The sequence below is a fragment of the Macaca nemestrina genome, chromosome X (genome assembly GCF_043159975.1).
Source record: "Macaca nemestrina isolate mMacNem1 chromosome X, mMacNem.hap1, whole genome shotgun sequence".
In the NCBI taxonomy this organism is placed as follows: domain Eukaryota; kingdom Metazoa; phylum Chordata; class Mammalia; order Primates; family Cercopithecidae; genus Macaca; species Macaca nemestrina.
Window position 1 is genome coordinate 123,534,728 of NC_092145.1, and position 14,299 is coordinate 123,549,026.

Below are 14,299 nucleotides of genomic sequence, written 5' to 3' on the forward strand. Positions count from 1 at the left end.
TGATTTGCATTTTAGCAAAACAGCTTCATAAATTGTATTGCACCCTTTTGCTAGAAGACCTAAAATATCTGGTGTACTCTCTGTTATGGTGACAACTACTGATAGGCATTGTTTTTTCCAATTATAGTTACGAAAAGATGGTATTCTAGTTGTATTACTATTTCTTCACTTACTAGCTAGAATGCTTCTATAAAGAAATACCTTAAGATAACATTTGTGCTAGAAAGGTAAGAAAAACACTATGTATTTTATTTTCAAATAAATGAATTTTTTTCATACCCCCAAGTTGACCAATGAATGTGATGGAGTGTGTGTGTGTGTGTGTGTGTGTGTGTGTGTGGGTGTATATGTTATGAAATACTTATGAGTGTAAACATATTTTAAAACATATTTATGTTTTCTATTTATTATTTCTTATTACGTATTTCTTATTTATTATTATTCATTCTCAAACTGTCCCATTTGGGGGAAGATGTGATTCTTCTCTAGTTGATTTGATATGATTAAATATTATTTAATAACTTCTTTGTTTACCAGTGCGACCAGATGTTCTAGACTTATCTATATTTTTATCTCCATATGTATAATCCTCAATTTCCACAACAAGAACGAATTTTATTTTTGAATCTCTTTTTTTACCCATGTTTCTGTAGATATTGCTTTTTATTTGTTTCCTCTATATCCCTTAGTGTGCTTTCTAGTTTCAGGCCATCACTTCCTGTCTTCTGGTCACTTTTTCTTGAGTTCTTAGATTTATGCTTTGTAGTATTCCTGCATAACTATCGTTGCTCTTTCAAGGATTTGATTCTGTAAGTTTTGTTTGTTGTTTTAATTCTTATTATAATATTAAGTTACAATTTTCATCTGCTTTGTGAAAGCCATTTCCAGATAGGTTTTATTCCTTTTCTGTAGAAATATATGTTGCTCTTGTTCATCATTTATCCTATAGTATTCTTGTGTGTAGGCAAAGCTTCCACATTTCCTATTTCTTGTATTGAAATGGGATGGATTTTTCTAGACTTCTAATAGGAGGATGGGATGGAAGATACAGGGTATGCTAGGGTAGTATTCCAAGCGTCACAGCTTCCAGCTCCCTCCTCTGTCCCTACAGTGAATATCTTAAGGTATTGTCCTTTCTGTAGCCAATTTTGCTCTGGATCTTAGAGCACAGCCTGGTTCAGGTGAACTTCCTTTGCCATCCTGGATCTCTGAGTTCCCATCACAGCCCTTACTTACACCACAATGCATTCTTAGAAACTGTTTTTACTGGAACATTTTGCTACCTGCCACCTGTGGGCTCCTGAGCACTTTCTGAGCCTTAGTTTTCTATTCCTTCTCCAGTGATCTTGAGGTGTTCAATCTCAGTTATGCTCACACTGGTTCCCTCTCAGTGAGATGTTCTCATTGAGAACATAATTTATAATTTATAATTTGAAGTTGTATTGTAAAATTTCTCCTTATTTTCTCCATATGAATTGTAGGAGAAAGAAGATATTCCAAAATTAGCTGCTTGATTATAAAACTGTTGGCTATAAACTGCTTGCTTATAAAGTTTGATTTCTAAACTTTTATAAATGGAAGAGTATGTATCATTTGCTATGGATTGTCAAGGACCAGTCTCAGTGCCGTGTACTGTGAATATAATGACTCAGTACAGCAAACCTGAGGGCTCATTACTGCCCCCAGGAAGCATGCTGGTTGGGTATTCAAGTCTGCACTGTAAGCAGGTGCGGCCAGGCTGGGGCTCCAGGAGAGGCTCAGACAGGGGGATTTCAGATAGACTGGCCCCATTCCACAGCCAAGACCATGCTGCTCTGTCCAGGTCTGACAGTCACCAAAGGCCAATGCCACCTAGAGGAGCATGGCAAGCCTTAGGGGATGGGCACTTGTGGCTGTGGTCCACTGCAGCCATTCCAGCACCAAACTCTCTGGACTCCACAAAGCCTGGAGTCTTGCCCATGCCACCACTCTAAACAGCTCTCCCTGCCAGCTAACATGTCCATGGGGTAGATCATGAAATCTCCTGCAGCTAGGATTCTGGAGGCAGTGAAGCTTCAGCAGCAGCTGCCTCAGGCAACAGGCAGGAGGTCATGGCCCCTCCTCCTGGCAGGTCTGTGTGCCACAGGCACCATACCGGGCAGGTGTACCATGGGAGGCTGGCATGCACCCCACCACTTCTGCCCTTGGCAGGCCACGTAGACCAGACCCTGGGGCTCTCCACACCTCCCCAGAGTGTCCCTCAGCCCCCTAGGTGTTCTGCAGCACCGCCAGCCCTAAATACCTCTCTAGTGCCTGCTTTGGTTTTTTTCTCCTGTGTATGCATCACACTTTACTGTTTCTTTGCATGTTTCATATTTTTTTGTTGAAAATTTGACATTTTAGATATTTTATTATTGCAACTTGGGTACTGACCCACTCCAGAAGTGGTTGTGATCTTTGCTAGTTTTTTACTTGCTAGTTTGTTTAGTGTCTTGGGTGAACTATTTCTGTAAGTCTATTTCCCACTCAGCGTGTAGTCTCTGAGTTATTTTTCTCTCTCTTTTTGTCTTTCAGCCTGACTATCTGGGGGGTCACTCGTGTGTGGTTATAAGGCACTTACTTCACAAAGATTACACTTAAGCACCTTTCACTCGATACATGTTTACTCTTTACCATGAGATGTTTGTGTGGCTTGAAGGTTACTATCTTAGTTCAAGGAGTTTATGGTTTTATGTCCCAGTAATCCTGGCACTAGTAGTTTGGAGGTTCCCTCTAATGGTAACTCTGCATAGAGTGCAGCCTTGGGCATATACTCAGTCCTCCATACAATCATGGGTGACTATGATATTATTTTTAAACCCGTAGTTTTAGGAGTCACCCTTGATTTAGAGTAGCTGATTGTTCAGTCAGTGTCTTTTCAAATGTTTTATTTAAGCACCTTTGTGCCAAAAAGACTTCTTCCCTGCATAAACGGATCTGTTTATGGTTCTGCCCCATGTCTTTCTCTGATTGCTTCTGAGTGGGTGTAGCATAGTGTATATGCGCAGGCTTCACTAACAGGGTTGACTGTGATCCTAGGAAGACTCTACATTGGCTATCTCTTTCCCTGGTAATCACTATTAAATTTGTGGCTGTTCTGTTGTTTTGCTTATATCAGAAATACCACCAGTAGTTCACCAAAGTCTTCACTGTTTTCAACAACACACTTAGGCATGACTTCTCCACTCACTGTTTCAAATAATATCCACTCCCTCATGCACAACTGAGGAGCTCTTTACTCTTAAAGCTTGATTTTACTCCTGGACAGAACCCTTGTGTCACCTCACTGAAGCTGCTGATGGGAACCCACTTTCCCAAAGTAACACCCCTATTCTAAGAATGGGCATCGGGGACTGGAATGTCAGCCCTGGTCTTGTCAGCTTGCCCCTCCAGACATGGAACCTCCACTCTACCAGCAAGGTAAGTAGCTAGACAGTTGGGGCCAGTATCCTTTGCCTGCAGTACCTAAGGTAGACCTTTAACCCTATGAGTGGAGATAGGGTGTGAAAAGAGAGACCAGTTCTTCTGCACACTTGGAATAAGGCTTCCACACCTCAGAAGTAAGAGGAATGAAACACAGCAGCAGACTTCACATCCTGGGATCAAAATATATCCCCAGGCAGCTGGGTGAAAGGGATCTACCATATTCTTTTTTGCACATGCCTGGGGTAGAACTTATGGAACAAATAACTGGAAATGGATGGGTAATGGACCAAGTTGTGTCTCAAATGCCTCAAACTCTCACTGTTCTGACCAAAAGTTAGTAAATTCTCTTTAACAAATGTGTCTCCTAATGCTCTATGGTTTTAGGAAAATCTCCAGAGACTTCAAAATATTTTTCCTTTTGTAATTTTTCATTGGTTTAATTGCTTTACTAGGGAGGGAGAACATGTTCCTTATTCCATCATTTCAGAAGCTCCATCTTCAGTATTTATTTTATATTTTTTATGCCCATAGTTTCTAGCCCAATATCTTCCTGCTTGATGTTCAGTATCGCCTAATTTGTTATTGCTAAAAGAATGAATGAATCAAGTTCCCAGAAAAATGTCTGGCAAACTCTCCAGTACGGTGTTACTGTGTCCTGCACAGTTACTCCTCCCCATGACTTGACTCAAATTTGGGAAGATGGTCTTAGTCTTTACTTTCTGCCACATGAATGGGAGCACTGTTTCTTTCTAGCATATAGAAGATAGACTTTATGCATCCTCCCTTCTTTATGCAACATTGTATATTCAGTGACGGGGGACATTTAAAATGGTCTAAAAATTTCATTCAAAAATCTATAGGCAAATCAGGTTTTAATAATCTATCATGCCACCCCAAAAGTTTCAATGTGGGCATAAAGATTTATTGTGGCACTGGACCATACATCTAGTGATTTCTGATCTGTATTACTTTATGCTAAAACAAAACAAAATCAAATTATTTTCTCCATAACAGCCCTAAGATTTTTTGAAGAATGCAACCGGTGTCTCTTGGAATCATCTTTACTTTTGACTTTAAAAATATCAAAGAATACTATTGGCATTCCTTAAGTCATTGATCTGGGTTTATGCTCTCAGCCTATACCTAGATTGAATACAGTGAACTGGTTTCTGATCAATACCGTCAGAATCTACCCTCTTGTGAACTGGACGTTACTTATTTTATGCAGCCTAAGATGGCAGCTGATGGGCTGTGGTATTAAGCATTGCCAGATGTTTTGTGGCTTATGTTCTGAGAGTCAGCACTGCAATATACACATTTCTAAGTAAAAATGCATCTATAAGAGGCTGAGCTGCAGTTCTAATAGGGCACAGTTCCCATATGCCCTTAGAACTCTCTATTTTTGCCCAGTATCATGGTCAATTGTGAAAAGTGAGTGCCTGTATGTGTTCTGGATCTGAGAAAATACCTTTGCTTTCTCTTGTATTGAACAGTGATTATTTCTTACCTTATAACTTCTAAAATTTTCTCTTTTTATTTCCCCTTATCCACAGAATCTCAGTTGAATTCTATTTTATATAAGCTAATATGCTTCTTTTTATATCTGTTATTTTATATTCCTCTAAAGGTGTCTGGAAGGGCTCTTAGGACATATGCCCTTGGAAAAAATACTTACTTATTTTTTAGGTAACAATTTCCCTAGCTTTATCCAAAGTGAAAACACGTGGGAAACTTAACTGATTTCACAGGATTATACACTGCATAAGTGTTGATACAAGCAAACTGAGACAGAGAGGGGAGCATTTTAGTTAACGAGTGATGATATGGGCCTTGCCAAATCATTGTCAGGGAGTCCACATTTAAACTCACTAAATAAAATGATGAACACATGGGAGGGGTGGAGCGCCAGCAGGGAACAGTTTATTTCCACAGGGCATTCATCTGTTCGTCTCTCAGAGGATTTGTAACTACCATCACTTTGTTATTTCTCATTTTGTTGACCTGGAAAATACTATTTTTGATACCAGCGTCAAAGAGAACAACTGTTTATATAATCATAGACTTTTGCTTCAGAAGCATGAATGGCTTTTTTAAACTTTGTTCCAGGGGTGAAAATAATATTTGTAGTGAGCAATTTGACTACTAAGCTATTAATCAAATGAGAAGGATTCAGAAGAACTGATTTTAATTCTGGTCTGCCACCAACATACTGTGAATGAGTTTCAATGTCTGAATACCTGAATGCTTTCAAATACAGAATGGCAATGTCAAAGTCTGATTTTCTGGCCTCCCAACTTTTCGAACTGCAAATGAAATGTGAATTTGTTATGATATATGAATGTTTTAAAAAAGAACTTCTTCATGAGGACTTAAAATACAAGGCAAGCAGTAAAAACAATAAAAAATATATTTTCAACAGAATATAACACAAATATAAATACTAAGTTCTTCATTTAAGCCAAAATGTAGATAAAATGGCTCCTTTTGTTATTAACAAAGTGGGCCTAGAATATGTGCAATCTCCAACTTGTACCTTCTACACACATTGTTATTTAAGGAATTTTGTTTTGTACCATCTACAACCACATTCGTTTAAATGTGTGTGTGTATATATATTTATTTAAATGTAAGTATATATATAAACATATACAATTAAATACAAGCATGTATACATACACACTGAAATATAAGTATATATGGAAATATGTGACTTTGATAAAACATAACAAGAGATACCTTTGCTCCAGTTCCCAACAAGTTCCTCATCTCCATCTGAGACCACCTCAGCTGGGATTTCATTGTCCATATCATTATCAGCATCCTTGTGTTGTACCAGTTTTCAAAGGGAATGCTTCCAGCTTTTTCTCATTCAGTATGATATTTACTATGGGTTTGTCATAAATAGCTCTTATTATTTTGAGATGTGTTCCATCAATACCTAGTTTATTGAGAGGAAGTAGCTAACTTGCTTTTGATTTTACAGGCTCATCGGTGGACAAGACTTGCCTTGTCTCAGATGAGACTTTGGACTGTGGACATTCGAGTTAGTGCTGAAATGAGTTAAGACTTTGGGAGACTGTTCAGAGGCATGATTGGTTTTGAAATGTAAAGACATGAGATTTGGGAGAGGCCAGGGGGACAATGATATGGTTTGGCTGTGTCTCCACCCAGAATGATATGGTTTGGCTGTGTCCCCACCCAAATCTCATCTTGAATTCCCACTTGTTGTAGGAGGGACCCAGTGGGAAGTAATTGAATCATAGGAGCAGGTCTTTCCTGTGTTGTTCTCATGAGAGTGAATAAGTCTTATGAAACCTGATTGTTATATAAGAAGGAATTTCCCTGCACAAGCTCTCTCTTTGCCTGCTACCATCCACCTAAGATGTATCTTGTTCCTCCTTGCCATCCACCATGATTGTGAGGCCTCCCCAGCCATGCAGAACTGTAAATCCATTAAATCTCTTTCTTTTTAAACTGCCCAGCCTCAGATATGTCTTTATCAGCAGTGTGAAAATGGATTAATACAGTAAATTGGTGCCAGTAGAGTGGAGTACTGCTGAAAAGATACCGAAAATATGAAAGTAATTTTGGAACTGGGTAACAGGCAGAGATTGGAACAGTTTAAATGGCTCTGAAGAAAACAGAAAAATGTGGGAAAGTTTGGAACTTCCTAGAGACTTGTTAATTGGCTTTGACCAAAATGTGCAGATAACTCTTCGATATACTGATTTCCTTTCTTTTGGATATATACCCAGCAGTGGGATTGCTGGATCACAGCGTAACTCTACTTTTAGTTTTTTTGAGGAACTTCCATACTGTTCTCCATAGTGGCTATATTAATTTACAAATCCCACCAAAGGTGTATGAGGATTCTCTTTTCTCCACATCCTTGCCAGTTTTTATTATTGCCTGTCTTTGGATAAAAGCCATTTTAAATGGGGTGAGATGATATCTTACTGTAGTTTTGACTTGCATTTATCTGATGATCAATGGTGTTGAGCCCCTTTTTATGTACCTGAATGCCATTTGTATGTCTTCTTTGGAGAACTGTCTATTCAGACATATTGCCCATTAAAAAAATCTGATTATGAGATTTTTTTCCTATAGAGTTGTTTAATCTTCTTATATTCTGGTTATTAATCCCTTGTCAGATGGATAGTTTGCAAATATTTTCTCCCATTCTGTGGGTTGTCTCTTCACTTGGTTGATCGTTCCCTTTGCTATGCAGAAGCTTTTTAACTGGATGTGATCCCATTTGTCCACTTTTGCTTTGGTAGCCTGTGCTTGTGGGGTATTACTCAAGAAATCTTTGTCCAATCCAATGTCCTGGAGAGGTTTCCCAATGTTTACTTTTAGTCATTTCATAGTGTGAGGTTTTAGATCTAAGTCTTTAATCCGTTTTGATTTGATTTTTGTATATGATGAGAAATAGGGGTCCAGTTTCATCCTTCTGCATGTGAATATCCAGTTTTCCCAGCACCAGTTATCGAAGAGGTGGCCTTTCCCCAATATATGTTCTTGGTATCTTTGTAAATAATGAGTTTACTATAGATGCATCGATTCATTTTGGAGTTCTAAGTTCTGATCCATTGGTCTATGTGTTTTTATGCCAGTTCTATGCTGTTTTGGTTACTATGGCTCTGTAATATTAGCTCAAGTTAGGTAATGTGATTCCTCCTGTTTTGTTCTTTTTGCTTAGGATAGCTTCGGATCTTTTGTAGTTCCATATGAATTTTAGGATTGTTTTTTCAACCGCTTGTGAAGAATGTCATTGGTATTTTGATACGGATTTTATTGAATCTGCAGATTACTTTGTCAATTATGGACATTTTAACAATAGTGATTCTTATACTCCATAAACATGGTCCATTTTTCCATTGTTTTGTGTGCTCTTTAATTTTTTGCATCAATGTTTTATAGTTTTCCTTGTATAGATCTTTCCTGTCTTTGGTCATGTTAATTCCTAGGCATTTCATTTTATTTGTAGGTATTGTTAATGGGATTATTTTATTGATTCCTTTTTCATATTATTCCCTATTGGCACATAGAAATATTACTGATTTTTGCATGTTGATTTTGTATTCTGCAACTTTTCTGAATTTGATGATCAGTTCTAATAGTTTTTCAATGGAGTCTTTAGATTTTTCCATACATAAGATCATATCATCTGCAAACAAGGATAATTTGACTTCTGCATTTCCAAATTGGATGCCCTTTATATCTTTCTCTTGCTTGCTCTAACTAGAACTTTCAGTGCTATGTTGAAAAACACTGGTGACAGCGGCCATCTTTGTTGTGTTCCACATCTTAGAGGAAAGGCTTTCGGTTTTTCTCCATTCAGTATGTTACTAGCTATGGGTCTCTCATATATGGCCTTTATTATATCAAGGTATTTTCCTTCTATACCCAGTTTTTTGAGGGCATTTTTTTAATCATGAAAGGATGTTGAATTTTGCCAAATGCGTATTCAGCATCAATTGAAATAATCATATGGTTTTTATACTTCATCCTTTTGATATGATGTATCACATTGATTGATTTGCATATGTTCAAACATCCTTGCATCCCAGGGATGAATCCCACTTGGATCATTCATGATGAATGATCTTTCTAATGTATTGTTGAATTTGGTTTGTTAATAGTTTGTTAAGGATTTTTGCATCAATACTTATCTGAGTTTTCTTTATTTGATTTATCTGTCTGGTTTTGCTGTCAGGGTAATACTGGCCTTGTAGAATGAGTCTGAAAGTATTCCCTTCTCCACTGTTTTTCAGAATAGTTTGAATAGGGTTGGGTTAGCGCTTTAAATGTTTGGTAGAATTCAGCAGTGAAATCACTGGGGCCTGGGGTTTTCTTTACCAGATGACTTTTTATTGCAACTTCAATATTGTTGCTTGTTATTGATCTGTTAAGGTTTTGTACTTCTTCTTGATTCAATCTTGGTAGGTTGTATGTGTCTAGAATTTGTCCATTTCTTCTAGGTTTTTCAATTTATTGGCATGTAGTTGCTCGTAGCCTTTAATGATCCTTTGAATTTCTGCATTATCAATTGTAATGTATCCTTTTTCATTTCTGATTTTATTTGTATCTTCTTTTTTCTTAGTCTGGCTAAATATTTGTCAATTTTATTTAACTTTTAAAATACAAACTTTTGTTTTATTGATCTTTTGTATTGTTTTCTTCATTTTGATGCCGTTTATTTCTGCTCTGAATTTTTATTATTTCTTTTCTTCCTGTAATTTTGGGCTTGGTTTACCATTGCTTTTCTAGTTCTCGAAGATGCATCATTTGATGTTTTATTTGATGTTTTTCTTATTTTTTTGATGTAGGCCCTTATAGCTATAAACGTCCCTCTTAGTACTGCTTTTGCTGTATCTCATAGGCTTTGGTATGCTGTGTTTCCATTATCATTTGTTTCAAGGCATATTTCAATTTCCTTCTTACTCTTTTCATTGACCTACCTGTCACTCCAGAGCATATTGTTTAATCTCCACATATTTATATAGTTTCCCGAATTCCTCTTTTTATTCATTTCTAGTTTTATTCCATTGTAGTCATAGAAGGTGCTTGATATTATTTCAGTGTTTTTGAATGTTTTAAGACTTGTTTTGTGACCTAACATATGGTCTATCCCTGAGAATGATCTATATCCTGAGGAAAAGAATGCATATTCTGCAGTTTTTGGATGAAATGTTTTGTAAATATCTATTAGATCCATTTGGTCTATAGTGCAGATTAACTCCGATGCTTCTTTGTTGGTTTTCTGTTTGGGAGATTTGTCCAATGCTGAAAGTGGAGTGTTGAAGTCTCTAGCTGTGATTGTGTTGGAGCTGTTCTCTCTCTTTAGCTCTAATAATATTGGTTTATGTATGTAGGTGCTCTGATGTTGGGTGCATATTTATTTAAAATTGTTATATCTTCTTGCTGAATTGTCCCTTTATACTTTTCGAGTGACCTTCTTTATCTCTTCTTATAGTTTTAGTCTTGAAATCAATTTTGTCTGATATAACAACTACTGCTCTTTTTTGATTTCCATTGGCATGGAATATCTTTCTCCATCCCTTTATTTTCAGTGTACATGTATCTTTATAGGTGAAGTGTGTTTCTTGTCACAACAGGTGGGTCATGTTTTAAAATTCTTTTTATTGGAGAGTTTAGTCTATTTACATTGAATGTTATTGTGGATAAAGACTTACTCTTGTCATTTTGTTATTTGTTTTCTGGAGAGCTTGGTGCTCTACCCTACTGTCACTGAGCTAGTGCCTAATGTGCAAAAAAATCCCTTTACTGCTCCCTTTTCTTTTCTGAAGAATAAGGAGTCTCTCACCATAGCCACCACAGCTGGGAATGCACTGGTTCTCACTTGAAGCCATTACGTCTCAGGGTCTCACCTAAGGCCCATGGTGTACTACCTGGGTATGGCTGGGTATTCAGCACTGGTACCAAAGCTCAGCTCAGTACTAGGACTCTTGTAGGAATTGCAGTTCTTGTGGCCTAGACTGCCTTTCAAATTTACTTAAGGCCTGAGAGCTTTAGCCTATGGTAGCAAGGCTTGCATGAACTCATGTTCTGACAGCTGGGATGGGCAATTCCTCTCTGGCTAAGGCTGGTCTAAATGCTCCCTCTGTGGGCAGTTATCAGCTGAGTTCAACCTGGTTTTGCTTTGTGCTCTGACAGGGAAGTACTGAGTTCATTGCAAAGTCTCACAATTGCATGCTCTTTCCCTCCCTTTCCCAGTCACACAGATTCTGTTTCCATGCTACACATCCACTGCTAGTGGATGAGGGAGGGTGGCATTGGCAATTTAAGACTGTGTTTCCTGCCCTCTTCAGTGCCTCTTTTAGCAACATGAAGTTGAAAGTAGGTACTGTGAGAGCTCACCTGATTTCTGGTTCTTATGAAAGTGGTGTTTTTTTTTTTTTTTTTTTTTTTGGTAGATAGTTGTTAAATTTGGTGTTCCTGGGAGGGGGGATCATCTGTGAATCCTCCTGTCTGACCATCTTGCTCTGCCCCCTCTTCTATATATTTTTTCAAGGTTGAGATATTCTTGATTCCCGAGAGAAACTCCCTATCCTCACCCTATGCACAGAATTCCTGCAAAACTATAGAAATTAGGCAGAAAAAGGTTTAATGTGTGACTAATTTGAGAGCTCAAAGCAGATCAAGACAATGCAACCAAATAGATGTTCAAGACTATAATTTAAGAAAATGCTCTTAAAGTAAAAGATTTAAATATACACTTGAAAGGCAACACTATGCACCTGATGGAAATGATCCAGAACAGTAAATGTTAAGACATATCTTGGGAAAACTATTGAACTTTAAAAATGAAGAAAGAATTTTTCGACCACTTAAGTAAAATGCAAAGGTAACAAAAATTGGGTTGGCATCATCTTTTTTCAACAACATCATTAAATGACAGAAGACATTAAAGGTATTTCTAAGGGAAAATTTGTGCCAATGCTTTTGCATCCAGGCAAGCTGTCCTTCGAGTCCAAAAAGAATAGACAAAGAATTTTAAGATTTTAAGAACTAAGATGATATCATTTCCATGTGCCTTTTCTGAGGAAAAACCTACAGGATAAACTTTAGCTAACTGGAGATGATTAGGAAAACTTTGGCAAAGTCTGTTGGTAAGTATGTATATATAAATATATAAGACAACAGTATGAAAAATCATATCAGAATAATATTTAAATATTATATATTATATGTTCTGAAATTAGATATAGTACAATGAACAAAAATGTGATAAAAAGGAGAGAGAAGTAGAATAAACTTACAGATGACCTCATGTGTAAGAGCTCTAAATCAAAAGGTAAAATATTATGTTGACAAATCAAATAATAATGTGCAACCCTAGGAGATTCATAGAATTCCATAGTAGATTATCTGACAGATACTAATGTATTAAAGGCATTAAATGTAGGCATTCGCCAATGTAGTTTCTTAAAAATATAATACAATGAGTTTCTGAAAAACGTAATATTGAAACAGTTATTTTAAGTAATGAAAACAATCACAGGTAAAGATACAGAAGACCAGGTGCTAACATGGCTTTTTTACTAATTATGTGATTTTAAGTAAGTAATCTATTCTTTAGTTTTCAAGTAGTGCATTTTGGAAGACCACAGAGATAAAGTGCCATTCTTATCACATCATATAGAAAGCAAATACAGTCACCATGAATTATCACTGTTGATGTTGACCTTAAATCACCTGGCTGAGGTAGTTTTTAACTGGTTTCTCTACTGGATAGTTACTCTTTTTCTTATCTTTTCATCGCAGTCTTCTTTGCAATGAAGTGACTATGCACATACCACAGTTAAGGAATGGGAGTTATTTTTCACTTCCCTGAGGCCAGAATACATATATGTATACATGTATGTGTGTGTGCGTGTGTGTGTATATAACATATATATGTACATATATATACATATATGTACACACACATATATATGTTACACACAAAAAAGTTATTTGGAATCCTTCTGCATGGGAGATTTGTCTTTTCTCCCCAAATTATTTATATATTGTACACATATATGTGTGTGTATATATACGTGTGTATAATGTGTGTGTGTGTGTATATATACACACACAAATATACACATATATATGTGTGTGTATATATACACACATGTACACATATATGTATATATGTGTATATATACATATGTACATAAATATGTATATATGTGTATATATGTACAGATATATGTATATATACACACATATGTATATATTTGTATATATATCTGTATATACTTGTATATATGTGTATATATGTACATATATGTGTATAGATACACATATATACAAACACATATGTGTATATATACACATATATACAAACACATATATAAAAAACTGATATGAAAAAGGGTTAAATGTGTGAGAGTATGTGTGTATGTGTTAAAATTCTGATACAGCTATGTATGTACACTGGAACTGAACAATTAAGTGAATGGATGATGGATAGTGGGAATCAGGTTTCTCACTATTGGAGTGGGAGTTTATAAATAAGCAAAGGGAGGAGCTATAGTTCCAGATGTCTGTATAAATTTACATTTAGCTTATTATAGATACAGATGGCTACATATAGAAATAGGGATATGTGTATACATAATGATTATTATACACATATATATTTCCTATGCACTATCAGTTGAGAGCGCATAGAAGTAACTATACCCCAGTAGCAATGAGCACACGTAGATCCTGGATCCTGATTTCTAATACCATACTTCAGTAAAAGGAACAAAGTCTCCTTGGAGAAATGGTAGGTATTAGGATTGAAGTGGAGAATATACAGAATGAGCCTGGAGCATCTCATGGTGCTAGTAAGCAAGGAAGAACTCAAACACACACATGTACACACACACACACAACCACAATAATGGGGGCATGTCAAAGGGACACAGGCGCTAACTGAAAGAGCTCACAATGGCCAAAGGAGGAACAATGTGGGCAATTGGATCATAAACCAAAGCATAAAATAAATATCCCAGGGTCCATACTAATATAAATAAGTAATCAAATACATAAATAATTTGGGGAGAAAAGACAAATCTCCCATCCAGAAGAATTCCAAATAATTTGTGTGTGTGTGTATACATATATATGTGTGTGTGGTATATATGTGTATATGTGTGTGTATACACATGTGTGCGTACATATATGTGCATATGTAGCCGTCTGCATCTATAATAAGCTAAATGTAAATTTATACTGACATCTCAAACTATAATCCCTTACCACATGGATCATTCTAGCCTCTTCCCTTTGTTTATTTATAAACTCTGACTCCAATAGCAAGAAACCTGATTCTCACTATCCACCATCCATTCCTTTA

At 36.5% G+C, this 14,299-nt stretch overlaps 1 long non-coding RNA gene across 1 annotated transcript in view; it reads left to right on the forward strand.

Annotated features, from left to right (window-relative positions):
• Positions 1 to 14,299, forward strand: part of LOC112423034 (uncharacterized) — a 127,978-nt gene that overhangs the window by 45,307 nt on the left and 68,372 nt on the right. The window lies entirely within an intron of this gene.